The sequence below is a fragment of the Mauremys reevesii genome, linkage group 3 (genome assembly GCF_016161935.1).
Source record: "Mauremys reevesii isolate NIE-2019 linkage group 3, ASM1616193v1, whole genome shotgun sequence".
Lineage (NCBI taxonomy): Eukaryota > Metazoa > Chordata > Testudines > Geoemydidae > Mauremys > Mauremys reevesii.
In genome coordinates, this window is record NC_052625.1 from 140,380,439 (window position 1) to 140,406,454 (window position 26,016).

Here is a 26,016-nt window from a genome sequence, read left to right on the forward strand (position 1 = left end):
AAGGTTAGATTCTGATACACTTACTTTGTAAATAGCCCAAATGAAGTCAATGGGACTGCCTCTGAGGTAAGGTGCTACCCCAGAGACCAGCAACCTTTGGCACGCAATGGGGGCTGCGGGAAGCAGCAGACAGCACATCCCTCAGCCCGCATCGCTTCCCACAGTCCCCATTGGCCTGAGACTGTGAACCATGGCCAGTGGGAGTTGCGATGGACTGAACCTGCGGACACAGCAGGTAAACAAACCAGCTCGGCCCACCAGGGTGCTTATCCTGGCAGGCCACGTTCCAAAGATTGCTGATCCCTGCACTACCCAATGTCAGAAAGGGTTTCAGAATCTGGCTCTAAATGAGAAAAGCCCTGTTTACTTATGGATTTAAGCATGGTTATGCAGGTAGGATGACCAGATAGCAAGTGTGAAAAATCGGGACGGGGGTGGGGGGTAATAGGAGCCCATATATAAAAAGATGGACCAAATATCGGGACTGTCCCTATAAAAATCAGGACATCTGGTCACCCTACATGCAGGGTCCCACCAATGGTCCATATAGCCCAAGGTCTCATCTCTGATAATGGCAAGTGCCAGACACTTCAGAGGCAATTAACAGAACAGGGCAATTTTCAGTGATCCAGCCCCTGTTGCCCAGTCCCAGCTGCTGGCAGTTGGAGGTTTAGGGATGCCTGAAGTATGGAGTTGCAGCCCTAACCATCTTTGCTAATAGCCATTGATGGACCTATCCTCCATGAACCTAATTCTTTTTTGAACCCAGTTATTATTTTAGCTTTCACCCCAGGGCAGTGAGTTCCACAGGTTGGCTATGCATTGCGTGAAGAAGTACTTCCTTATGTTTGTTTTAAACCTCCTACCTCTTAATTTCATTGGGTAATCCCCAGTTCTTTTATTATATGAAGGATTATGTGAAGGATTTAGAGTCTTCTAGTTTAAGAACTCATGTCCACATGGCAATTCCATTGTTTTACATGAACTGGAAGAATTACAGAAGAACCTAAATGTAAGAATAATGTGGGGGTATTATCCGTCAATAGCTTTCATTGGAAATGGAAAACATAGTAGTAGCATTTTGACCATTCAACAGAAATCATCAGCAGTATAAAGCAAAAAAAAAAATATTGAGAAGCAATGGAAAACAAAACACTAAAAGAAACAAGGGGAGGAAATACAAAATACTCCAAGTAGTAGAAATAAAACAGGAAAAGGAATGAAAAGGAACAGAAAGTGTGTCATGAAAAAAATATTAAAGTGAAAAGACAATACAAAATAGACAAATAGGTAAAAAGAAAAGTGAAGGATGGGAAATCATTAAGTCAAAGAAAAACATACATTACATATACTAGGTAATAAATCAACCAACAGGGTTTGGTGAGTGGACCAGGTGGAGATCATTTTATCAATGCTGCCTCTGGATAAAACAATGTAATAATAAACTGTTTGGGTGAAGAAGCAAAAACAGAGTGTAAATTGAATCTGATCTTCATGAATTTCTGTACATACTTACAGCTGGATGCAAATGCGGAAGTAGAGCTGGTCAAATTTCACCCTATGGAGTGTTTGTGAACTTCAGCTAGTCATTATTCATGGTATGTGACTGTTCCCCTGAGACATTTGGGATTTTTCTTTTCCCTGACAGGATGACTAAAACTTTTTAAATAGGCAAATAAGGAGTAACAAATAGTGATTAATGACATATACAAAATAATAAAATAATTTTCTAATAATTAAGAGGACAGTAGCAAGGAATCTGCCTATTGTGTCAGACAAATGGGCTGCCATGCCTGAATGAATGTATGTGTGTCTATTTTATGGGGATGAGGGTACCAAAACAGCATCCTATAAAATATACCAGAAGTGAAAAAAAGAGGAGTCGGTGGGAGCAATGGTATAGCTGCAGAATTCAAAAACTGGGAAATAAATGCCACATGGTACAGCTTGATCTTTTCATATTGTCGTGTCTGTTCCCATAGATGATTTTGACTATAAACCACATTTTAAGGTTTCCTGATGGGAGTTTCCCAAGTTTCACTTCCACAAATAGTCTTTCCATCTGTAAAAAACCACATTACAAATAAAATAAAACACATCAGTTCTGCAGCCGTGCACTAAATAACAGACTAAATGGCTTTAATTTAAGTGACAAATGGGTACAATAATGCAATGTACACCCTCAGAGACTGCCTCTACCAACTGCTGACCCCTTGGAAAGGACAAGTTATAATAACTTTTTTCTTTGGAAATCTCTCAAAACTTACATTGAACTTTTTTTTCCTTTTTTCTTTGCCATTAGCTTGTTGGTATGGTGACTATAGGCCTGATATCACACCCTGGATATCAATGAGGTTTGGCCATTAAATTCACTGGATGCAGGATCAGGCTCTGCATCTTTGGTCAGCTGTGGCTCATAAAGATTAAATATTCTCAAATGGGAATAGCAAACATGATTTCTGGTATTTAATTCACTCATCATGCCAGCTACCATCCCCATTTGTATTTTCCTTGTGGACATATATTGTCTTTCTTTTGTCCTGTTTGTTTTTTGTTTGTTTTTTAATTAGTGAGTGGAAAGTGAAATGAGGAGTAGCTTTAAGAAAATGAAATGCCTGAATCTTTCATGCAAATGACAGCTGACTTTAGTGAGACAGTCATCTCAAGAAAATTGGGCTGAGTAGATTGAAGCTCCCTTTATGAAATCTTTAGCAAGCTGATCCTTGCCTTTGCCCAAGCTAGCCCATGTATACTGTACTTGAAGAATACTATATGAAAAATTGCAGTGGAATTCCAATTATAATTATTAAATGACACATTCTTAAAATGACTGATGTTTCCCTGACAAAGGATTTTTTAAAGTCTTGTCCCTAATTTTAAGGTGTTGCTACTATTTCTTTTCGGGGAGTGAAATTTAGACTGTAATTGTGAATGTGGAGATTTAAAAGCATTCATAGTATTACTTCACATTCCTCCAGATGAAACTTAATTGCATGGTATCCCAGACCTATTTCTGATTGATAGATTTAGGAGAAAAGCTCTGAAAAGACATTTTTGGTCTCCTTCCCTGTGTGGAGCTGAGCTTTGTGCACATACATGGGCAGAGAGAGAGAGCAGAGCCAGAAATAAGTTGGCCTATGCAGTATTTCCTCTGCCATATCCTTGGGGAAATACCTTTCAGAGTTGAATTCTGACCTTGCCAGCATTAATCCTCATGGAATCCTGATGTTCACCTTCCAACCTGCCTTGTGGCCAGAGGGTTGTGATCCTGGTGTGCAGACACACTCCTGAAGGATGTGGGCTGCCGTGGGACTTGGGTATGATCATGGAAAGTTTGAGACAGCGTGTGCATGATGCCCTAGCCATCTCCAGAAACCCAGCAATAGATGAGCATTCTTCAATGATCTTGGAACACCCACAGGATCGCCCCTTCCATAGCACCCCTGCAAAGGATAATGTGGCAGAGTTTTCTGGTTAACTTTGACCATCTGAGGTGGCATTTTGCATAGGAGGACATGGTCTGACCTATTAACTCTCAATGAACTTTTAAGGGTAAATCCTAATGTATCGTACTCCAGAATATAATGCAGACTAATAGGAGCTCAAATGAGACCAGGCACCTGTAATCTAAATTGGAGTTTCAATTTAGGTCCAGAGAGGTGAAATACACCAGCCCACTGCATAAGCACAATCTTACAAGATGTAAGCACATGTTCTTTGCAGACTTTCAGAAGCTGTACTCCTTGCATATAATATGTTCCACATCTAGGGTTGGTTTGTTTTTTTTCAAGTTTCTCTCCCCTATGTGTAATCTGCTTTTTGACTTTGAACCAGGAGAACATTCTTCCAACTAAAAGGTAAGAAAAATTGCTTAAGGCTACTTTTCTTTCTTTTTTTTTAAAAATAACCTTTTTTTTACAGCTTTATTAGGAGTCTTCCTTGTGAGTGGTGTATACGTGCCCAGTTTCATAGTATAACATCTTTATTCTGGCCAAACAGCTAGTTTTGATGGAGAAAAAAATACAGATTAAGGTACCTTTAATGTCAGCACTAGAAAAAAAAAGTGGTGAGTAAAGATCACTGCATTTAATATGTTTTCCCTTTGGTGTCAATTATTTCAAATCCAGGTTTCAGTTATTTCTATAAAAGTGTGGTAGTTATTTAGACCATGAATACCCTTAAAGAGATCAAAGCCTTCTTGAAGGTTGATGCATGCTACAGAAATACATTCTTTTATTTTCCTTTATCCTTCCCAGCTCCTTATAGTATAAGTCAGCAGAGCCCACTATTGGTATAAAAAATAAAACTTTTTTTCCCCTCCAACCACTTGGACTTTGTATTAGAGCTCAACCTTCGCAAGATAAAATAAGCTACCTAAAAGTAAGGAGCCTATGCAAATAAATATCTCCTATTTATAGACAAGCAGTCTAAACCTTCTGATATACTGAAATGACATTTGGGTTGCCAGCTGGGATAAAAGCAGTTGTTTAAGTTCTAGGCTCCATTAGAGTTCTGACCTTGAGTTCTCTGTTCCAGAAATGTTATGAGTTAAAGCTTTTGTTTTCCCTTTTACAAAAATTAGTTGTATCACAGAGCAGAACAAAACAGTAATTGTCCAAACTGTTGCACACTGTCAACAAATATTATTACTATTCACTAACATTTTTGTGCCTCAATATTTGGTATCTAACTTACGACATTTTAAAGGTTCTGATCTTCAGATGGTTTGTGCTGAAAATCAGGCCCCTTAAAGATGTCTCAAGTTGGGTGCCCAAAAGGGAGGCACCCAAAATTATTAGTCACTTTTGAAAATCCTGTTATGTTTTATGAAGCATCGGTTGGGTGGATGGATACAATCAAACAGGGAAATTCGGTCTCTTTCAGACATAGATAAAACAGTTCATGCACTACATACACCCAAAAGACAATTTATCATGAGGTTGTGCAGTTGCCTTTTGAAAGATGAGAAGTGAAAGCTGTCATGGAAGAAGTGTGTTCATGAGGAATATGAAAGATGAAAGAGAAGTCTCTTGATATTTGAGAAGAAGGAGCAAATCCACTTTGCCTCAGACACACTCTGAAGAAGCCAAGGAAGCAACTAAGAACCATAGCTGCAAGAATGCTGAGATGACAGGAGACTTTTAAATTATTCTCCTCTAAACTTATGGTTCTTGAAGAAATGTTAACAACTAAGGGCGGGGTATAAATGGCCAAAAATAGCTGAAAAATATGTATGAGAATGTTTCCTTTTTAGTTAAAATAAAATTTTAAGACATTAAATACTCAGGCTCTGTTGTTTCAGTCCCAGTAGCTGTCAAATGAAGCATTCTCTCTCTATCTCTACCCCAAAGCTGTTTGTGTCTCAACCTACAGGCACAGTAGATAATCCAATACATCCTGTTTCCTCTCTTACACACCCATCTTTTATATTTTTTATTTTTACTGAGTGTTTGGAACAGAATAAATTACAGCAGGTGACCAAAGTGCTCACAAGCAACAGCAGCCTCCTTCCCCTGTTGGGCCAGATTTGGTACTGTGCTGCAGTTGCTTTGTGCCACACCACTGGTACAGTGGCCCTAAAAAAGCATTATCAGACACAGGAAGACCACAACAGAGAACCTTTAGAGGCATAGAGCTGGGGTAGCAACTGGGGAAACAATCTGTGCCAGCCTAATGCCTAGTGCAAAATGTGCATCCTCTGTGTGCACTAAAAAGCCCTGGGAGAAACTGTGCTTGCCAGAGACATACGGTAATTGTCTCAGTGCTGTTCCCAGGGCAATAGCATAAATACCATGATTTAGCCTTGAACGTTTACTGATACACCTAGGTGTGCAGCTCAGGAGATATCAATGGCTCTCCTCAGTGCAAATGGATTTTTCTCTTTTTCATTCTAAATTGCTTTTCAGTTAGCTCTATATAATAAATAATACATCATAGAGAGAATGAATTAGGTAGGAGTTAAACCAGTTGAACACAGACATATTTATGTAGCATAATGTGGACAAAAGGCGACTCCAAAAAATCTTTGGGTTTATACTTGGCATATCTCCTCTGCTGCCACTACCCATGCTACCATGGCTACACTGCTATTTATACTCACTTGAGCTCCATGAGTAGGGTGACCAGACATCCTGTTTTTAAAGGGACAGTCCCGTATTTAAGCCCTCAGAGAACGTGGGGCTGCTTCATCTACAGGCACCCTTCCCTAGTGAGCCATCTCTCTGGCCGGGTTCGCTGAAGACCCTGCAGTCAGGTTCCCTGGTGCACAATGCATCCTTTGGGCTTAAACCCTTCCTGCCCATGCTGTAGCCGGGGGACAGGAAGCGGCTGGATTATGTGGGTGGCCAGCAGCAGCTGGGAGGTGTTAGCTACCTTTCAGTGGACAAGAAGGGACAAGCTACTTCCAGCCACAGGGGAACAGGGGTTAAGGGGGAAGAGATGAGCTCTTCAAAGACATGGGCCAGGTTATTCCTCTCCTCCCCTGTGGCTGGAAGCAGCTCCTGTCCCTTTCCTCCAGCACAGGGCTGAAAGGCTGCTGCTGGCCATATTCTGGTGTGAACTCTAGTAGAAATCTGGGAGTGGGGCATATGACACTGCATGCCTCGGGGACACATGGCACCAGGTACCAGGAGAGGCAAGTCCATCCTGGAGGCGCAGCCAGGCTTAGAGGGCAGAAAGTGCCAGGCAGGGAGGGTTGGGTCGGTGGGTCCCACACATCCTGCCGTGAGAGAGGTGGATGTGTCATCTCTCCCCGTTTGTGTATGTGGGGAGTGGGGGGGTGTCACCCCTCCCCATGTGAACCCTAAAGCCTTAAAGATAAGGTAAATAAAAAGAATCCACATACACAGTATTTCTTTTTAACAGGGGCTCAGTCAACTTGATGTTAATTTGAACACTTGTAGTACATAGTTCTGATTGATTGCCATTCAACTCTCTTGAATATGAGTAATTTTATCAGGTGTCCTGTATTCAGCATAGGGAAATATGGTCACTCTATCTATGAGACTAGTGCAAGAATGTGTACACAAGCAGGGGAATCATCACACACCTAGCTCATAGTATAGACATAGTCTTAGAAACTTTTTGAAAAAGTCTATGCACAGGAAAGCTCTTAAATATCTCTAGAGTGGCACACAGTGTACCTCCAAAAACATGGCCAAAGAGAGAGAGAGCACGAGCGAAAGCCCATGTGATTATTAGGGACTTAGGAGATTTGGATCTGTTTTGTATGACCACATCACTATATATATATATATATATATATATTTTTTTTTCTGGTTGTTTCCATTGTGTCAATATTGTGGAAAGTTCATTTAAAACTGACCCTGCTAAGCATCTCCTGTGAGACCTCAATGAAAGGTGCTGAGCACCCTCCTCAACCACTAAAGAAAATGGAGGTTGCACTTCTAAATCACCTAGGTGCTGTTGAAAATCTCACCCAGTGGGAACTGAGGACACTCAGGAGTCACTCAGCACTATAGCATTAGTTATTTAACCAGTCTGTGTAGGGGAGTCACTGATTTCCATCTCCTCAATATGCCTCTTTTAGCTACCAATGTAGATAGAGATATTCATTTCTTAATATTGTTTGGCAATATTAATTTATCCACTATTCCTAACACACAAGCTAAGCGATGGTTGCATGCAAATAACTAGCACTGAGGTAAGAGCTCTAAATAGGCTGTTTCAATCATTGCACGGCTTGTGGCAGCAGTGAAAAATATGTGACAAATTGGTCTGCTGCTGTCTCCATCTCCAGCATTTTCTGTGATTAGCTAAGCCAGCTTTAAATAAGCACTTTGGTGTCCAGGACACTCTGTTTAATTTCTTATTGCGAAAAAAAAATGCTCTTCGGATATAAAAAACTTTGAGTATTTTTACCATTTTGCTATATGGTTTCACAGGCATCAGCAAAGACAGGTAGGATCATTTCTTTTGCCATTTATTTTAGGGTCCAAATTAAGTAGCGAATATAGAAAGTTCTGCCATTGGTAAGTGTTTCTGACAAAATGATTTTTGTTGTTATATTTTTTATATTTGTCTGTCTGGTTATGTATATATAGTGTCTGTCAATGTGGAATCTTAGGACCATGTTTTGGATCACTAATCTGTTTTTCTATTTGTCAGGAGTCATGGTGCATATCCGCTTGAAGACTGCAAGCACTAGTAAACACTGGAAGTAAACATGTTACTGCTGCTGCATAGAGCAGTAAGCAGAGCCAGACCAACATCTGTCATGCTCTGACAGAATGTATTGTTACCCCCTTTTGATCTGAATGGTTAGCCAAATGTGGGGTATTGCGGGTTGTTCCAGTTAAGAGGAGAAATTGATGATAGAGGCTGGTATTTCTTTGATGCAGTCTTGTTTATTTACAAAGAATATACAAAGGGAAAGGGAGCTGCTGGAAGCGGCGGCCAGTACGTCCCTCGTCCTGCGCCACTTCCAGCAGCTCCCATTGGCCCAGAGCAGAGATCTGCGGCCAGTGGGAGCCGTGATCAGCCGGACCTGTGGACGGGGCAGGTAAACAAATCGGCCCGGCCCACCAGGGGCTTTCCCCACACAAGCAGCAACCCCAGTTTGAGAAACCCTGTTCTACAGCATCCTGTATACTCTTAGTATGGCCGTTTAGCACCACAAACATTCAGTCTGAGCAACATGCCCTTATTTTGGATATTATGGGAAGTGAACTTCATTCAAGCCTCTTGCGAAGCAGCACACAGCCAGGAGAAGAAGCATTTGGTGAATCTATAGTATTAGAGGCTGTAGAGCCTTCTACAACCATTATATTGAAACATATGGTCCCTGAACAGCTACCCAGTTCCCAACCTGACCTAGCAGTTACAGCTAATATTTGAACAACACATGGACAAAATGTGTACAGGAAAAGCCCAAATAGATTTCCTAAGCCCATAAAATGGCTTGAAGGGTGGGATATCCTTCATAAACGGTATAGATGGCAGCTTTTTTTTCCACTTTAGTTTCTTTTTAAAACAGTTCATGAATGAATTTAGCATTTAGGAATATTTTACTGTAATATTCACTAACACCAAGAAGATAGACTGTATACCACACAGCTCTTCGATGCGCCTCAATACTATCATGCAACCTCTATGTTGTTACAGTCTTAGAATATCTTTGACCCGAGGTTGTCAATTTTGGTGGAAATTCCAACCCCACTGAAGTCACTGCTTCAGTGCTGTCAGAATTTTACCCTAAATGTTGTTTTTGTCATGTGCCAATATGGTGACAAAGAGGAAACTATCAATTTAATCTTTACTGGTGACCTACAACAGGTTCTGATTTTGGATCTTGACTGCTGCACCCTCCTCCAAGTTGTCCTCCTGATTAGACAGTTTTATAGGGAATTTAATACTCATGAACAGTGCCAGATTGATAGTCCTGGAGAATGAAGTCTGTATAGATCCACAGAAGAGTTACATCAAGGATTGCACCAATACAGACTGCCCACATGTGATAATGCGACTGACCTGGAGCGAATCCAAGTGCTTCACCCAGACACAATTATTCTATAAATTAGTCATTTCATTAGGAAGCCAGGACTGGAAACATAGTCCTTCAACTCCCAAAACACTGGTCTCTCCGAACTGATCTCAAGATGAGCTTGTTTAGCCTGTGGTAGCAGCACACCCCTTATTCTCTCTTTGAGCCAGCTGCTAGAGGGCAACATTGTATAAACACAAAGCCAGGATGTAAAACAACCTCAGAGAGGGAGAGAGTGGTTCAGCATTGATGATCATTCAATCTTTGGCATTTCTATTGAGACTGTCAATATGGGCGCAGATGTAATGGGGCCATTTCCCCCCGTGCTACCCAAAGCAAGTTAAAATGAGGCTAGGAATTTGTTTCACATAGCCATCAAATAATTTTCAGGTTTAGTATCTGGTGAGAGGCAGAGTAGACACTATACAAACCAGTGATCTAGGGATGAAAGGTTCCAAATACCACTATTACCAGTCACAGGGGCCACTGGTCTCCCAGTTAGATTTTACAAATACTAATAATTTAGGACCTACCCTTGCTGGCACTGAAGACAATGGAAAAACTCTTACTTACTTCAGTGGGAGAAGCAGCAGGCCCATAAGCAAAATAGATTGTCCATTCTTTTGTATCTTTGGTATCTAAGTGCTGTATTTCTTTCTCCTGATGAGGACTCAGTGAACTTTGCTCCCACATTAGAAACCTGGAAAAATATAGTAGCCTGGTAATTCATTTCTCAGTCCCCAGGCCATACTATCTGATTCTAAAGCAGCTTAAAATTGTTTGCCTGAGATGAGAGCCATCGTGGTAGTGATGATCCCTTCCTCTGAAAGCTTTTTGAGATAACAGTCAAGTTCTACTTCTGCTAAGCCTGTCAGTGAACTTTGGATATAATCTCTTTAAAGCGAAAACTAATCTTACCAATCTTTGTTGTGTTCTCCTTCTGACAACAATATTTTACATTTTAAAAGCTTCTGGAGCCTATCAAGAAGGTTGTAATGAATTCTTAGTTCCTGTAAATTCTCCTCAAACTGCCATACAGCACCACATACCCAAAGCACCTTTGGAATGTTTTCCCATTGCAAGTCTCCTCTGGGCCACCTTATCAAAATTACAATTTTAAAGTCCTCCACTTGCTCGGCTTGTCCCTTGTGAAGTATTTCCTGATAAAGAAGGACATCCGGGTGATTGCTGGCATTATGCCATTACCAACTCACTTAAAAACAAAGAAACAAAAAACAATGTTCAAAGTTATCTCTGACATCTACTTCTTTCAGTGTCCGGTCTTTGTCTTTTCAATTGTAAGCTCCTTGATACAGGGACTCTGGGGTAGGCTCGGGAGAAAAAGGTAGTTTGGTTGCTTGACTCAAGCTAAGAATCCGACCCACCACTCTTTTTTCTTTTGATTTAGGCCTCATCTACTCTATACATTTTTGCTGGTAGAATAATGTTTGGTAGGGGGTGTGAATTTTCACATTTCTATACCGGCAACAGCACTATGTGAACAAAGCTATGTCAACTATAAAGTGGTTTTGCCAGCATAGCTTATTTTGTTCAGAGAACTGGTATAAGCTATACCAGCAAAAGCATTCTTTTTCTGGTATAACTGCACATACACTAGAAGGGTATGCTGGTATCGCTGTACTGTCATACTTGTTCTAGTATAGACTAGGCCATAGACTAGACCAAAAATAGCATCAGATATACTGTAAAGACAACAAACATTGATAATATTGCCCTTTTGTTATGAGTGGTTAGACAATGCTCAGGGCCTTGAAGGATTGTTTCTGTTAAGAGGAGAAATTAATTATTTGAACCAGGTATTTCACTGATGCAATCCCTTTTATTTACAAAGCATGTCCACAAAGTCCTGCTTCTCTGAACACAGTAGGAAAAAAACAACAGCAAGCAGTTTCCTTGCTCACAATATCCATGTCTGCCCCTCCAATCAGTCTTGTGCCCCAAGTAGCTCTTTCTCCTTGCTCCTGCTCAGGGCCACACTCAGGACTGCTTCTGTCCCTGTCTGCTGGTTTTCTTTAGAACATGCACACAGTTTGCTAAACAGTCCCCTGTCCAGCCCCTGTATTTGCAACCAGTCCCATGGAAGACCCTCAGACCACATGGTTTAGACCTCCCAGGCATTACCATGAGACTTAGGCTATGAATCCATGGAGCTGTGCCGCTGTAGCTCTGCTAGTGCAGACGCTCTAAGCCAACAGGAGAGAGCTCTTGCATCAACCTAATTTCTCCAGTCCCCGCGAGCAGTGGTAGCTATGTCAGCGGGAAAAGCTATCCTGCCTACTTAGCACTGTCCATACTGGCACTTAGGTCAGTGTAACTTATGTCACTTGGGGGGTGGCTTATTTACATCCCTGAGCAATGTAAGTTATACTGATGTAAGTGGTAGTGTAGACATAGCCTTAGCCCTGGTCTACACTACGAGTTTAGGTCAAATTTAGCAGCATTAGGTCGATTTAACCCTGCACCCATCCACACGATGAAGCCATTTTTGTCAACTTAAAGGCTCTTAAAATCGATTTCTGTACTCCTCCCCAACGAGGGGTTTAGCACTGAAATCGACATCGCCGGGTCGAATTTGGGGTAGTGTGGACATAATTTGACGGTATTGGCCTCCGGGAGCTATCCCAAAGTGCTCCATTGTGACCACTCTGGACAGCACTTTCAACTCAGATACACTGGCCTGGTACACAGGAAAAGCCCCAGGAACTTTTGAATTTCGTTTCCTGTTTGGTCAGCGTGGCAAGCTGATTAGCACAGGTGACTGTGCAGATCTCATCAGCAGAGGTGACCATGGAGTCCCAGAATTGCAAAAGAGCTCCTGCATGGACCGAAGCAGAGGTACTGGATCTGATCACTGTATGGGAAGACGAATCCGTGCTATCCAAACTCCATTCCAAAAGATGAAATGCTAAAATATTTGAAAAACTCTCCAAGGGCATGAAGGACAGAGGCTACAACAGGGACCCGCAGCAGGAGCTGAGGCAAGCCGACCAAAAAACCAAAGAGGCAAAAGGCCACTCCGGGTCAGACCCCCAGACATGCCACTTCTATGATGAGCTGCATGCAGTTCTAGGGGGTGCCCTCACCACTACCCCACCCCTGTTTGTGGACTTGTGGACTCTTGCAAGGGGGGAGTCTCACGCAACAGGGATGAGGATTTGGGGGATGAGGATGATGATGAGGAGGAGAAGGTTGAAGATAGTGCACAGCAAGCAAGCAGAGAAACTGTTCTCTCCGACAGCCAGGAACTGTTTATCAACCCGGAGCCAATACCCTCCCAACCCTCCCAAGGCAGGATCCCGGATCTTGAATGCGGAGAAGGGACCTCTGGTGAGTGTACCTTTGTAAATATAATACATGGTTTAAAAGCAAGAGTGTTTAATGATTCCTTTGCCCTGAAGACTTAAAGAAGCCAAAAGACTGTGGCTTACTATGGCTGCCTGCAAGCTGAATTCTGTTGCCCGGCCCTGCATGTGTGATCTCTTACACCAAACTGTAGAAGCAGCAAAGAATCCTGTGGCACCTTATAGACTAACAGACGTTTTGCAGCATGAGCTTTCGTGGGTGAATACCCACTTCTTCGGATGCAAGCAGTGGAAATTTCCAGGGGCAGGTGTGTATATATAAGCAAGCAAGAAGCAAGCTAGAGATAACGAGGTTAGATCAATCAGGGAGGATGGGGCCCTGTTCCAGCAGCTGAGGTGTGAAAACCAAGGGAGGAGAAACTGGTTCTGTAATTGGCAAGCCATTCACAGTCTTTGTTTAGTCCTAAACTGATGGTGTTAAATTTGCAGATGAACTGGAGCTCAGCAGTTTCTCTTTGAAGTCTGGTCCTAAAGTTTTTTTGCTGTAGGATGGCCACCTTAAAATCTGCTATTGTGTGGCCAGGGAGGTTGAAGTGTTCTCCTACAGGTTTTTGTATATTGCCATTCCTAATGTCTGATTTGTGTCCATTTATCCTTTTCCTTAGAGACTGTCCAGTTTGGCCGATGTACATAGCAGAGGGGCATTGCTGGCATATGATGGCATATATTACATTGGTGGACGTGCAGGTGAATGAACCGGTGATGGTGTGGCTGATCTGGTTAGGTCCTGTGATGGTGTTGCTGGTGTAGATATGTGGGCAGAGTTGGCATCGAGGTTTGTTACTATGGTGCGGTGTGCAGTTGTTGGTGAGAATATGCTTCAGGTTGGCAGGTTGTCTGATGCGTCATCAGGGATCTACAACCCATCCTGGACAATGATCCCACACTTTCACAGGCCTTGGGTGGCAGGCCAATCCTCGCCCACAGACAACCTGCCAACCTGAAGCATATTCTCACCAACAACTGCACACCGCACCATAGTAACTCTAGCTCAGGAACCAACCCATGCAACAAACCTCGATGCCAACTCTGCATGGGATAGCTACTCACAGTGCAATGCGCCGGAAGTCGATGTTAGCCACGGTACCGTGGACGCACTCCGCCGACTTAATGTGCTTAGTGGGGACACACGCAATTGACTGTATACAATCGCTTCCTAAAAAATTGACTTCTATAAATTCGACCTAATTTCATATCATAGACATATCTTTAGTGACTTGCATGGTAGCCTCCTATTGTTACCGGCTATCACTACTTAAAGAGACATTCAATTGTTCCTTCCATTTAGCCTGAAAAAAAGAGTGCTTAGCACATCCATCAGTTGTAACCAGGTCTGTAACTATCTATAGATCAAAGACAGGTTTGGTGGCAGCCATTATCATGTTCCAGCATAACAATAATATAATAAATAGGCAAAGGACAGGACTACATTTTCAATCAACCAATTTAATTTTGCCTACAGCACTTCTGGGTATATCCATCTACTTGTGCACAAAATGTGCATTTGTGTGATAAAATACTAACATACTATGTGCCTGGGGAAATGGTTGGTGTGATTAAGGGGGTTCATTTAAAACTGAAGTTTCAGGACAGTGGAGCATATGGAACAACAAACAGATCTTGAAGTTGGTTCTGTGTCAAAGTCAAATAGTTTATTTTGATTGTACTCCAATACCATAAATATTTCTAGAATACGTAAAAAGGAGATAAATCAAATTTAAAAAGAAGCTATACTCTCTACTGGTTACAGCAGGGGATTGGGGAAAAGGGCTCCTAACTCCTACTCCTGATTATACCAGTGACTTACTGCATGGCTTTGGGAAAGTCATTTACACTTTCTGTATCTCAATTTACCCATCTCTGAAAGGGATATCCTCATAGTGACACCGTTATCCATCACCATGTTGAGATTTAATTCATGTTTTGCAATACACAGCTGAAAGATAGGGGTATACCTCCCATAGGTGATATTGGCCTTGGCTTCCTATTTACCTAGAATACCATGCTTTAGTTGAAAGAGGGAATATATTTGGTTTAGAATTAAATCCGTTTTGTGTGGATTTGTAAAACCAATACTGCCAGGGTATTTTTAAACTGTGTGCGTGTGTGTGTGTGTCTGTCTGTCGGCATGATTTTATACCAGTGTTCATGATCAATTGATGGGAAATGTATGAGTGTATTTTGGGACTCTTGAATATCGACCATTTTTATTGTATATAATGTAAATCACCAATAGCAAATTGTTCCAGCTGTGAAATCTTAGACATACTCTGCATATTCCCAGGGGTCCTCAGAAAACAAGTTGAAATTCTTTGTTCTAGTGCATACAATATTAGTTATGAAATATCTCAGACACTGAGAATTCCTGAATTTTCTATCTCCTTTTTCAAAACTTTCTGGGAGAGAATCTCAGAAAACTCCTTTAATTCTCATCCTTCTAGTTCCCCCCAGTTTTTTTAATTGATCTCATCTTGATGAAACAGAATTCAGCAGAGCCAGAGAAAACCAAAAGCAACCTGTCTTTATACCCATAAAGAACACTTGAGCAAAAGTACACTGCACGCAAACACACACACACACTCACTGTTAGCAGCATCCAGTGATGTGTTAAACTAGCCTTAATGGATTCCAAGCCAGCCCATGCAATAGTCTTTGATGCAGCTATTCATGACAGATAACGTTCATTTCACTAGGCTCAAATGATCTATGGAGAAATGGCACTTGTCTTGATCATGACACTTCATTATTTCTGTGTATGATACTAATTGCTTACAAATCTTATAGATATTTCCTCAGAGAGTCTTCAAACATTTATAGCCTGTTTAAGTCATAAGGAAGTTAGGCTCTGAATACAAGTTTTTCTGCAGAGTTTACAAATAATATGACCTAAACTCTCCACCTCATTCTCATGCAGTATGTAAGAAAAAAAGTAATTCCCTGAAAGATACATATTCTGATCTATACTGTAAGCTACATGATTTTAAATTAATTCTTTAGCTGGAGTTTTATCTAAAACTATATTGTAGGTGCTCAGCTTCTTCCTATACACAACATACTGTAAAGCTGTATGAAATATTTCACTGGATTTTTTATACAGAGCATTATTACCATGTCATCATGCTGTTCAGTTCATACAATTGTGCTTCTGTGCTGATTCTGCTGAACTTTGCTAAAGCATACACCCCAATGTGTAATGAGAAATGTCTATGTCTATTTAACCACTCTTTCAACAGGAAAAACATATTCCATTAAAATGACTATTTACCAAGTTTTTAATGTACACTTGTATGTCTTTCTCCACAGACTGAGTTTGATGATTAAGGAAAAGATCAGGAGAAGAGCTGAGGTAGGAAATGTTGTTGGGAGTTGAAGCGTTAAGCAGAACTACTTCCGCTCCCCTTCTCTCCCCTCCATCATGCTACTGTGACAGGCTATAGCAGCCAGGAAAGGGTTAAGGGCTGTCTGTCACATGACCTAGCAGGGATTTAAAGCAAGGGTGAATTCAACCTCCTTCCAGCCAGAGAGAGGCAAGGGAAAAGCTTCTGGGGTTAGCAACTCAAGCTGGGCAGGGGAATTGCTTTGTTTTGGTGTTACTCGTGAGTTTTCTTTTTAACCAATAAATTGTGCCATGAGGCAAGGACCCGAAACAGACTTGGTTATGGCACTGGTTCCTTCCTGGGCTGGTGAGATAGCTGGCCAGTTTACAGGTCATATACACTATGAGAGCAATTATAGGTGAGTTGAGGAAGAAGGAGAGGTGACTAGATTGCTCCTTTGTAGTCTTCTAACACAACAACTTGTATTTTAGGCCTTCTCTACACTGGAAGGGGTTTGTCGGTCTAGATATACTGGTGTAGCAATATTGGCAAACCCTCCCAGGATAGATACAGCTTATATCAGCAAAAGAGTCCTTTGACTGGTATAGATTATGGCAGTTACATTAATGTAATAAGCCATACCAGCAAATGCACTTTTTTCTCAGTATAACTGTGTCTGTACTCAGGCTTTTGCTAGGACAAAAAATGTCGTTAATAATAATAACAACACCCCCCTACATGTCATTGCTATACTGGTGAAGTGTCTAATGTAGATGACAGACCTTATTTTCTTTTTCCTTTGTATAGTACTCAGAGCACTGGATGGTATCTTTATGAATATAAATAAATATTTCTTTTATAACAATATTTTTCTTTCCTTTTCAAAAGTTTGCACTAAAAAACAAAAGAAAAAAGAAATAAAACAAAAAATAGAGGTTAGGTGAGGGGAAGAAAGAGAAAAAGGGGATAGGAAGAGGTTGGAATGTGTCAGGAGGGTGATCCAATAGTTAGGGTATGCGCCTAGGACTTGGGACACAGATTCAATTCCCTGTTTTGCCACAAACTGTCTGTATTAGTTCCCCATCTTCCCTACCGCAGAGAGGTGTTGTGAGGACAAATACACTAAAGATTGTGAAGCACTTTGAGATCCACTTATGAAAAGTGATTTATAAGATCAGCTTGCTCCTAAACATCTGTTTCTGGCCCCTCTCAGACCAGGGGCGGCTCTAGGCACCAGCAATCCAAGCTGGTGCCTAGGGCGGCCGAATCTAGGGGGCGGCAGGCTGGGCCGGTGGACCTGCCGCAGTCATGCCTGCGGGAGGTCCACCGGAGCCGCGGGCGACCGGACCTGCCGCAGGCATGACTGCGGAGGGGCCGCTCGTCCCGCGGCTCGGCTGGACCTCCCGCAGGCATGACTGCGGCAGCTCAAGCGGAGCCGCCGGACCCCTCTTCCCGCGGCTCCGGTGGAGCTCCCGCAGTCATGCCTGCGGCAGGTCCGCTCGTCCCGGGGCTCCGGTGGACCTGCCGCGGGAGCTCAACCGGAGCCGCGGGAAGAGGGGACCCGCCGCGGGACCGAGGAAGGGCGGCGCAGCACACCGCGCTGCCTGGGGCAGCCTATTTTCTAGAGCCGCCCCTGTCTCAGACACTAGAGTAGATGGACCCTGGGTCTGATCCAGTTAGGTAAACTCTCTGTGTAAGGGAACCACCAGCAAGAAAATTATTAACAGTGCTGGCAAGGGTAGAGAAAGACACTACAAGAGAATGTTGGCCAGAAAGAGAAAAAGATCCTACATGAACTTTTGCAAAGATTCAATTGTAATAGAGTTATGGAACAGATAAGAAATTCAACCAGAATAACTGGAGATTGTGGTGTAGGGTTGGGAAGTGCAAAGTCGGGGAGCTGACTTTGGGCTGGTGATGGAGTTATTGGTAAAGGTGATTTTGTTGTGGAAGAAGTCTGCAAAATTATATTCCTTTGATGGCAAAGCTTTGAAGTCCTCCCAGTTGCTGATTTCTAGCCTAACAGCCAAGAAGTTGGATATCTCCTTTTCAAGGCTCATCATTGCTGCTGATTTAGGTGTTCATTTTGGGAAGAATGCAACATTCATGTTGTCTTGATGGACATAAATTAATCTAGATACCTTTCTGATGTATACCAGAACTACCTGATATTACATTGCTGGTGTAAAACACTTCAATGAAAGAAAAATGAACTGCATGTCAGAATAGATTAGTGTAGTATGGAAACTAAGGGAAAGGCTACAAATTCCAACTGGGCCACATCTAGTTCTGACCAGTCACAGAATCAACATAGAAGCAGCAGGCCCATGCACATGGGGGAAAGTCAATATATGAAACATTTCAAGTATGCTGGATTAAAACATGAAGGCAAACTAAATAAAATAATGACCAACCGCGGCTCAAAAAAATCATGTAAGCCTATCAGTGGCAAATTTTCCAAAACAGTGTAAAACAGCACAAATGCATTCATTTTTAGAGGAAGGACTAATACATAATTAAAGTAATATGCAAAAAATGTGTAGCCTGAACAGCCTTAGCAAAAGCACACAAGGTCAAAGCAAGAGAAACTAGTGGGTCTAGTAACACAACAAAAGAGTAGATATTCAAGAAATCTCTGGATCATTTACAGCCAGGGAGATGCTGCACACCAAAAATGAACAGTCTACACAATGCAATGAGAAAGGAAAAGGGAAATTATGCAGCAAAAAACCCCAAATTTCCCTATCGAACTGCAGATCAACAATGTAACTCATAAATGCTCAACAACTGAATGGAATTATTACTGAAAGTAACTTTCCTATTAATGCTGAATACATTCTATTCTATGATTCTTATAGCAAACTTTATTCCTTCTATAGGGAGGGATAGCTCAGTGGTATGCGCATTGGTCTGCTAAACTCAAGGTTATGAGCTCAATCTTTGAGAGGGCCATTTGGGGAACTGGTGTAAAAATCTGGGGATTGGTCCTGCTTGAGCAGGGGGTTGAACTAGCTGACCTCCTGAGGTCCCTTCTGACCCAAATTGTCTATGATTCATGATGTAGCAAAGTCCTTCAAAAGTGAAAGACATTTCATGGACCAAAAATATATGATACTGTTGAACTCCAAATGGAAGCTTGCAAATTAATTCCAGTTCTGCAGTTTCTCCTTGAAGTCTGTTTTTGAAGGCTTTTTTGTTGAGGAATGGCCACTTTTAAGTCTGTTATTGAGTGTCCAGGGAGATTGAAGTGCTCTCCTACTGGTTTTTGAATGTTACAATTCTTGATGTCTGATTTGTGTCCATTTATTCTTTTGCATAGAGACTGTCCCATTTGTCCAATGTACATTGGCCAATGTACATGGCAGAGGGGCATTGCTGGCACATGATGTAACATTCAAACAACAGTAGGAGAGGACTTAAGTCTCCCTGGACACTCAATAATAGACTTAAAAGTGGCCATTCCTCAACAAAAAAAACCTTCAAAAACAGACTTCAAGGAGAAACTGCAGAACTGGAATTAATTTACAAACTTGGCACCATCAAATTATTCCTGAATAAAGTCTGGGAGTGGCTGGGTCACTACAAAAAGTAATTTTCCCTCTGTTGATACTCACACCTTCTTGTCAACTGTTGGGAATGGGCCACATCCACCCTGATTGAATTGGCCTCGTTAGCACTGAACCCCAACTTGGTAAGGCAACTCCCATCTTTTCATGTGCTTATATTTATACCTGCTTACTTTATTTTTCACTCCATGCATCTGATGAAGTGTGTTATAGCCCATGAAAGCTTATGCCCATATAAATGTGCTAGTCTCTAAGGTGCCACAAGTACTTCTTGTTGTTTTTGCTGATACAGACTAACACGGCTACCCCTCTGAAACCTGTCAGAAGACAGGATATGGGCTAGATGGAACGTTGGTCTGACCTAGTATGGCCATTCTTATGAAATATGGGAGGGGAGGGTGGAAAACGAATTGTCTACTAAATATTTAGAGCGAGATCATTGTTTGCAATCTAGCTCAGGATAAGAAGCAGTGTATTGTTGTAATGCCCCTGCAGCAGTCTGGGAGGAAGATTGTGACTTGAGGAATCACAGCCAGCCTCTCTCCCAGCTGCCAGCTGCTCCAGGGAGGGCGCACACGGTGACAGGTGTATACCCAGTGCAGTGCACACTCCTTGGTGTGCCAGTTTAAATATAACTTTGAGAAGGGTAGAGTCAAGCTCTGCCCAATCCCAGTCATTCCTGCATGATGTAGGGATGTGACTCTGCAGAGTCCGCTTCCCCCACATACAGGAAGTGGTGGTATGACTCACCAACAAAGGGAGGAAGGGGATGACTTATGCATGCTCTGCTCCCTAGTACTGGTGTGGCCACATGGTCTGGGCCATAAGAGCCTATTCTCTTCCCAGTATGCATGCATAAACATTAATTAATGTCAACAGGGAACATAATCTCCTCATACCCCTATAGCAAGTAAAAAAATAATGACAGTGGCTATATATTAAAGTAACATGACACAGATAGTTCTGTTTAAATGACAATGTCCTAAAGCTGTGGTGTGTTCTTCATTTTTCTGTGCCATTCTCAGCTGGTTTGCTAAGAGCACTCCACTCTTACAGAAGAGAAATGATCACAAGAAATCATTGTCCATTCCTCTTCATGGAAAAAAAAAGTTTTGTTTAATTAAAATACCTAAGAAACAAATACTTCAATACTTCCATTTTTGTAAAATGTCTGAAATACTAAGCCTGACTAAAAACAGATTATGAACATATGAAAAGTCATTTTTAATAGAGCCATTGATCTACCTTCCAATTACCCAGGACAGAGAGGATATAAAAACATAAGTTTATTATATTTAACTGACATCTGGTGTTATGGTATCACAATTTAAAGCAATACACACAACTGTGAAAAGTGGAGCATCTACTGTACACTAGTGGGTGTCACAGCTCAAAGCATTTCAATTAGTTTGCTAAAAGACAATGCTACTGTATCTGGGACCAGGTTGGACTAAAGAAGTGATCACTGAATGCTGGCAATGTTGCACTGCATTATACTTTGAGGATTCCTTGTGATGGTCATTTAGGACTGATGGTCCCTTAATAAAAATAGTTTTTATTTAACAAAGGGTTCTCTGTAATTATTATTTTTCCTTTAATTTTAAAAAAATGTATTAAAAATAGATTGGGATGAATAATCGGACTTTCTGTGGCCAGTCCTTTGCTGGCAGCACCAATCTGTAGACTATTAATAACACAGGAAATGTTATTAGAATAATTTACTATTCATCATGAATAATAAATGAACAGAATGATTTGCTATTCACACATCTCTAGTTAAAGTGTACAGGCAGTTACTTGTTTTCATAGAGTGCCTAGCACATTCATATGATGCATTTAGGGTTGTTCTTTTTCTTTCCACATCAACTGCACTATTGACAGCATTGTTTAATACACAAGTACTTGGGATTTGATCCTTCTCAGCTGTTTCACAATCTCCTAGTCGTGTGAAACTGTGCTTGCTCCATGTCTGCCTAGGCTCTGGGAGATTTTTTTGGCCAACTTTTCTCCAATACTTTCAGCAATAATTAGTTTAATGTAAGATGCCTCAGAGTGAAGGGATATTTTATTTTCTTCTTCACTCCCCAGAGCACAATGGGACTGATTAAGCAAGGTGCTTAAACATGTTTAACCTAGAGAGCTCATACCTAACTTGCAGTACTCATTTCCCTAAAGTGAGGCATGTGCTTAAGATATTGCTGTGTGGGGACTTTGGTGGGTACATTGGTTGCCAGCTGCAGTGTGTGATCAGGTTGCATGAAACCAGCTCCTCTGTTAGTAGTTCATCAACATTATTCTCAAATGCCTAGAAGGCTGGTTCCACACTATCCCCTGTTCCACTCTGAGAACGAAAAACATTCTGCGACCAGCCTCTTGTCTGTGCATTGGTCTTGTGACAGGCATGGCAGTTACTGGAGTAAAGAAAGCCCTTTCTGCGGGGAATTATATTGGGTGGGGATCAGAAGAATTTCCTCACCATTCTTCAGCCTACCTGTTCAGCGGGCATCTGCTTGGACGGGACGGTGGGAAGCCTTAAGGCCCTTTCATGGAGAGCTCCCTACTTGTTTTATTGATTGTGTTAAGTTGCTCCCCATTTCCCTCCCAGAGTTGCTTCTCCCATCCACTTGTCTTATAATTCTCTCTCTTATTCTGTCTGGCCACAGGAAATGAGAAAAACAAAATGCTTTCATGCACACTTTGCACATCTATCTGGAAAGAAGTTAAAAAGTCAGATCACTCATTAATTTCCTTTGCAAGCCTAAGAAGGGCCAATCTGCCTCTAAGGGTTCAATGTCTCACAGTTGAAAAGTTTCTTGTAATGTCCATCCTAACCCTCCCTTGCTTAATTTAAGCCCATTGCTTCTTGTTCTGCCCTCAGAGGTTAATGAAAACAATTTTTCTCTCTCCTTCTTGTAACAATCAATGTACTTGAAAACTATTATCATGTTCCTCCTCAGTCTGCTCTTTTCCAGACTAAACAAACCCATTTTTTTCAATCTTCCCTCATAGTTCATGTTTTTAGACATTTAATCATTTTTGTTGCTCTTCTCTGGACTTTCTCCAATTTGTCCACAATGTGGTGCCCAGAACTGGACACAATACTCCAGTTGAGGCCTAATCAGCACAGAGTACAGCAGAAGAATTACTTCTTGTGTCTTGCTTACAACACTCCTGCTAATACATGCCAGAATGATGTTTGCTTTTTTTGCAACAATGTTACACGGTTCACTTCATATTTTGCTTTTGATCCACTGTGACCCCTAGATCCCTTTCCATAGGACTCCTTCCTAGGCAGTCATTTCCCATTTTCTGTGTCTGCAACTGATTGTTCCTTCCTAAGTGGAGTACTTTGCATTTGTCCTTATTGAATTTCATCCTATTTACTTCAGAGCATTTCTCCGAATTGTCCAATTCATTTTGAATTTTAATCCTGTAATTCCCCAGGTTGTCTTTATTCCCCTTTTGATAGTTTGGCACTATATTTGCCCTCTTCCAGTCCTCTAGAATCTCACCTGTCTTCCATGACTTTTCAAAGATAATCACTAATGGCTCAGATATCTCCTCAGTCAGCAACTTGAGTATTCTAGGATGCAATTCATCAGGCCCTGGTGACTTGAAAATCTCTAACTTGTCTAAACAATTTTTCACTTGTTCTTTTCCTATTTAACCTCATTTTCACTGGCATTCATTAAGTTAGAAATCAATTGCTACTAAACTTTTTGGTGAAAACTGAAATAAAAAAAGTCATTTAGCACCTCTGCCATTTCCACATTTTCAGTTCTTGTCCCGCCACCTCCACCCCCCATTGAGTAATGGGCTTACACTGTCTTTGGCCTCCCTCTTGCTTCTAATGTATTTGTGGGATGTTTTCTTGTTACCCTTTACATCTCTAGTTTAATCTCATTTTGTGCCTTAGCCTTTCCAGTTTTGTCCCTACTTACTTGCCTTATTTGTTTATATTCATTCTTTGTAATTTGACCTAGTTTCCACTTTTTGTAGGATTCTTTTTTGAGCTTCAGATCACTGAAGATCTCCTGCTTAAGCCAGGGTGGTCTCTTACCATAATTCCTATCTTTCCCAAATAGTGGAATAGTTTGCTCTTGTGCCCTTAATAATGTATCTGAAAAAAATGCCAACTCTCTTGAACTCTTTTTCCCCTTAAACTTGCTTCCCAAGGGATCTTACCTACCAGCTTCCTGAGTTTGCTAAAGTCTGCCTTCTTGAAATCCATTTTCTTTATTGTGCTGTTTTCCCTCCTACCATTCCTTCGAATCATGAACTCTGTTATTTCATGATCACTTTCACCCAAGCTGCCTTCCATTTTCAAATTATCAACCAGTTCTTCCCTATTTGTTAAAATCACATCTAGAATAGCCTTTCCCCTACTGGCTTTCTCCACTTTCTGAAATAAAAAATGGTATCCAATACATTCCAAGACCTTGTTGCATAATCTGAGTCCTGTGTTATTTTCCCAACAGATGTCTGAGTAGTTGAAGGCCCCCCATCACCACCAAGTCCTGTGCTTTGGATGATTTTGTTAGTTTTTTATAAAAAGCCTCATTCACCTCCTCTTCCTGGTTAGGTGGTCTGTAGTAGACCCCTACTATGATACCACCTTTGTTTTTTACCCCTTTTATCCTTGTGTAGTGGGGCAGACTGCCCCACTCCCTGTGAGTGTGGGCTGCAACAGGCCAGGGTGCCAGTGCAGAGAGGGAGCCAATTAAAGAAGGGCTTATTGTGAGTCAATCAGGGCCCAGTTTGGAGACAGCCAATCAGGGCCAGGCTCAGCCCTATAAAAAGTCTGCCCAGGAAGGGAGCAGTCAGTCTGTCCCAGGCCTTTAAGAGGGGAAGGTCAGTCTCAAAGGGAGGGAGACTAGCACTATGGACAGTGCAGAGCTGACCAGGCTAGGGAGCTCTAGCTCGTAGGCCCTGAAGGAAAGGGCCTAGCGGGTGCAAGGGGCCGTAGGGGAAGCAGCCCAGGGAAGCAGACAGATGAGGGGAGAGAAGGAGGACAGCGAGGCTGCTGCCAGAGGATCCCTGGGCCGGGACCCCCACTTCCCCCTTGCAGTACACCCAGCCATTGGCCATAGAGAGCAGCCATTATAGACTACGCCAGATCCCTGACAAGAGGGATTGGACTCAGAGGGTGGTTGGACACAGTGGCTGGGGTGTAGGACTGCTGATCACGAACCCCCGGAAGGGGGTGCAGATGGACTAAGGGGCACTACCAGAGGGCAGTGGCCTCAAAGAGGACGCCACTGAGCAGGGAGCAACGTGGGTCCAGAGATGCCAACTGAGGGCGAGTTGGCAGACGGGACCACCAGGAGGGGGTGCTCTACTGGACAGAGCTAATTCCCAGAGTCACCAGCAGGAGGTGCCAGGTGGTGAGTCCCAACCTGTTACACCTTACCCAAGTTTTTTACCCTTTTATCCTTACCTTTCAACAAGTCTTCCTCCTATTTCCACCTCAGCCCCTGTCCAAGCGTAAACATTTTTGATATATAAGGCAGCACCTCCTCCCTTTTCTCCCAGCCTTTCGTTCCTGTGAGCTGTACCATTCTATATCAATATTCCAGTCATGTGTATTATCCCACCAAGTCTCTGTAATGCCAACTATGTCATAGTTGTGTTTATTAAGTAGCATTTCTAGCATTTCTGCCTGGACTCCTACCCTGGACTGGAAGGATCAAAGACACCACCTGCACCTATTTTGGTTTCTCCAAGTCCCTTTATCCAGTCCCGACATCTCACCATCTTTTTGTGGTGTTTTCAGAGTTAAGGCTGCTTCTAGTTTTTTCTCATGCCAGTTTGGGGTTTATTATTAATGTGTATTGTTCAAAGTCTCTAGCTGAAAATGACAAGTCAGACAACCAGCCCTCTTTGTAAGACAGAAAGATATCAGAAGAGATTTTCTTTCTTTCCTTTCTCCCTCTGCTTTTGGGAGTATTTATACCCATTCTTTGGACTGGCAATAAGGGACTTGGAAATACCCAATTAACAACAACAAAAATCATTTGTATCAATGTAAGAATAATATCTTTAAATATAATTCTCTCAGACTTCCTTTCTACGAATTTCTTGGCCCATCTTGCAGAGCATTCTGCAGTTAAATTTTAAGTTTTTCAGAAAAGGATTTACATACTATTTGCAAAAAGTGATTCTATTGGGTTGGGGGACAAAGAGGATCAGACAAATAAAATGGTCTGAACCCAGTCAAGCTCATTTAAAAAATATCTTTTCTAATAAGT

General features: G+C 41.9%; 1 long non-coding RNA gene across 1 annotated transcript; it reads right to left on the reverse strand.

Annotated features, from left to right (window-relative positions):
- Positions 1–1,901: 1,901 nt before the first annotated feature.
- LOC120402425 lies at positions 1,902–25,318 on the reverse strand. The gene is made up of 4 exons (XR_005597234.1): positions 25,206–25,318; positions 10,076–10,202; positions 3,175–3,443; positions 1,902–2,062 (listed from the first exon to the last, which is right to left on the reverse strand). It is a non-coding gene; the product is annotated as an uncharacterized LOC120402425 (long non-coding RNA).
- Between the last annotated feature and the right edge of the window lie 698 nt (positions 25,319–26,016).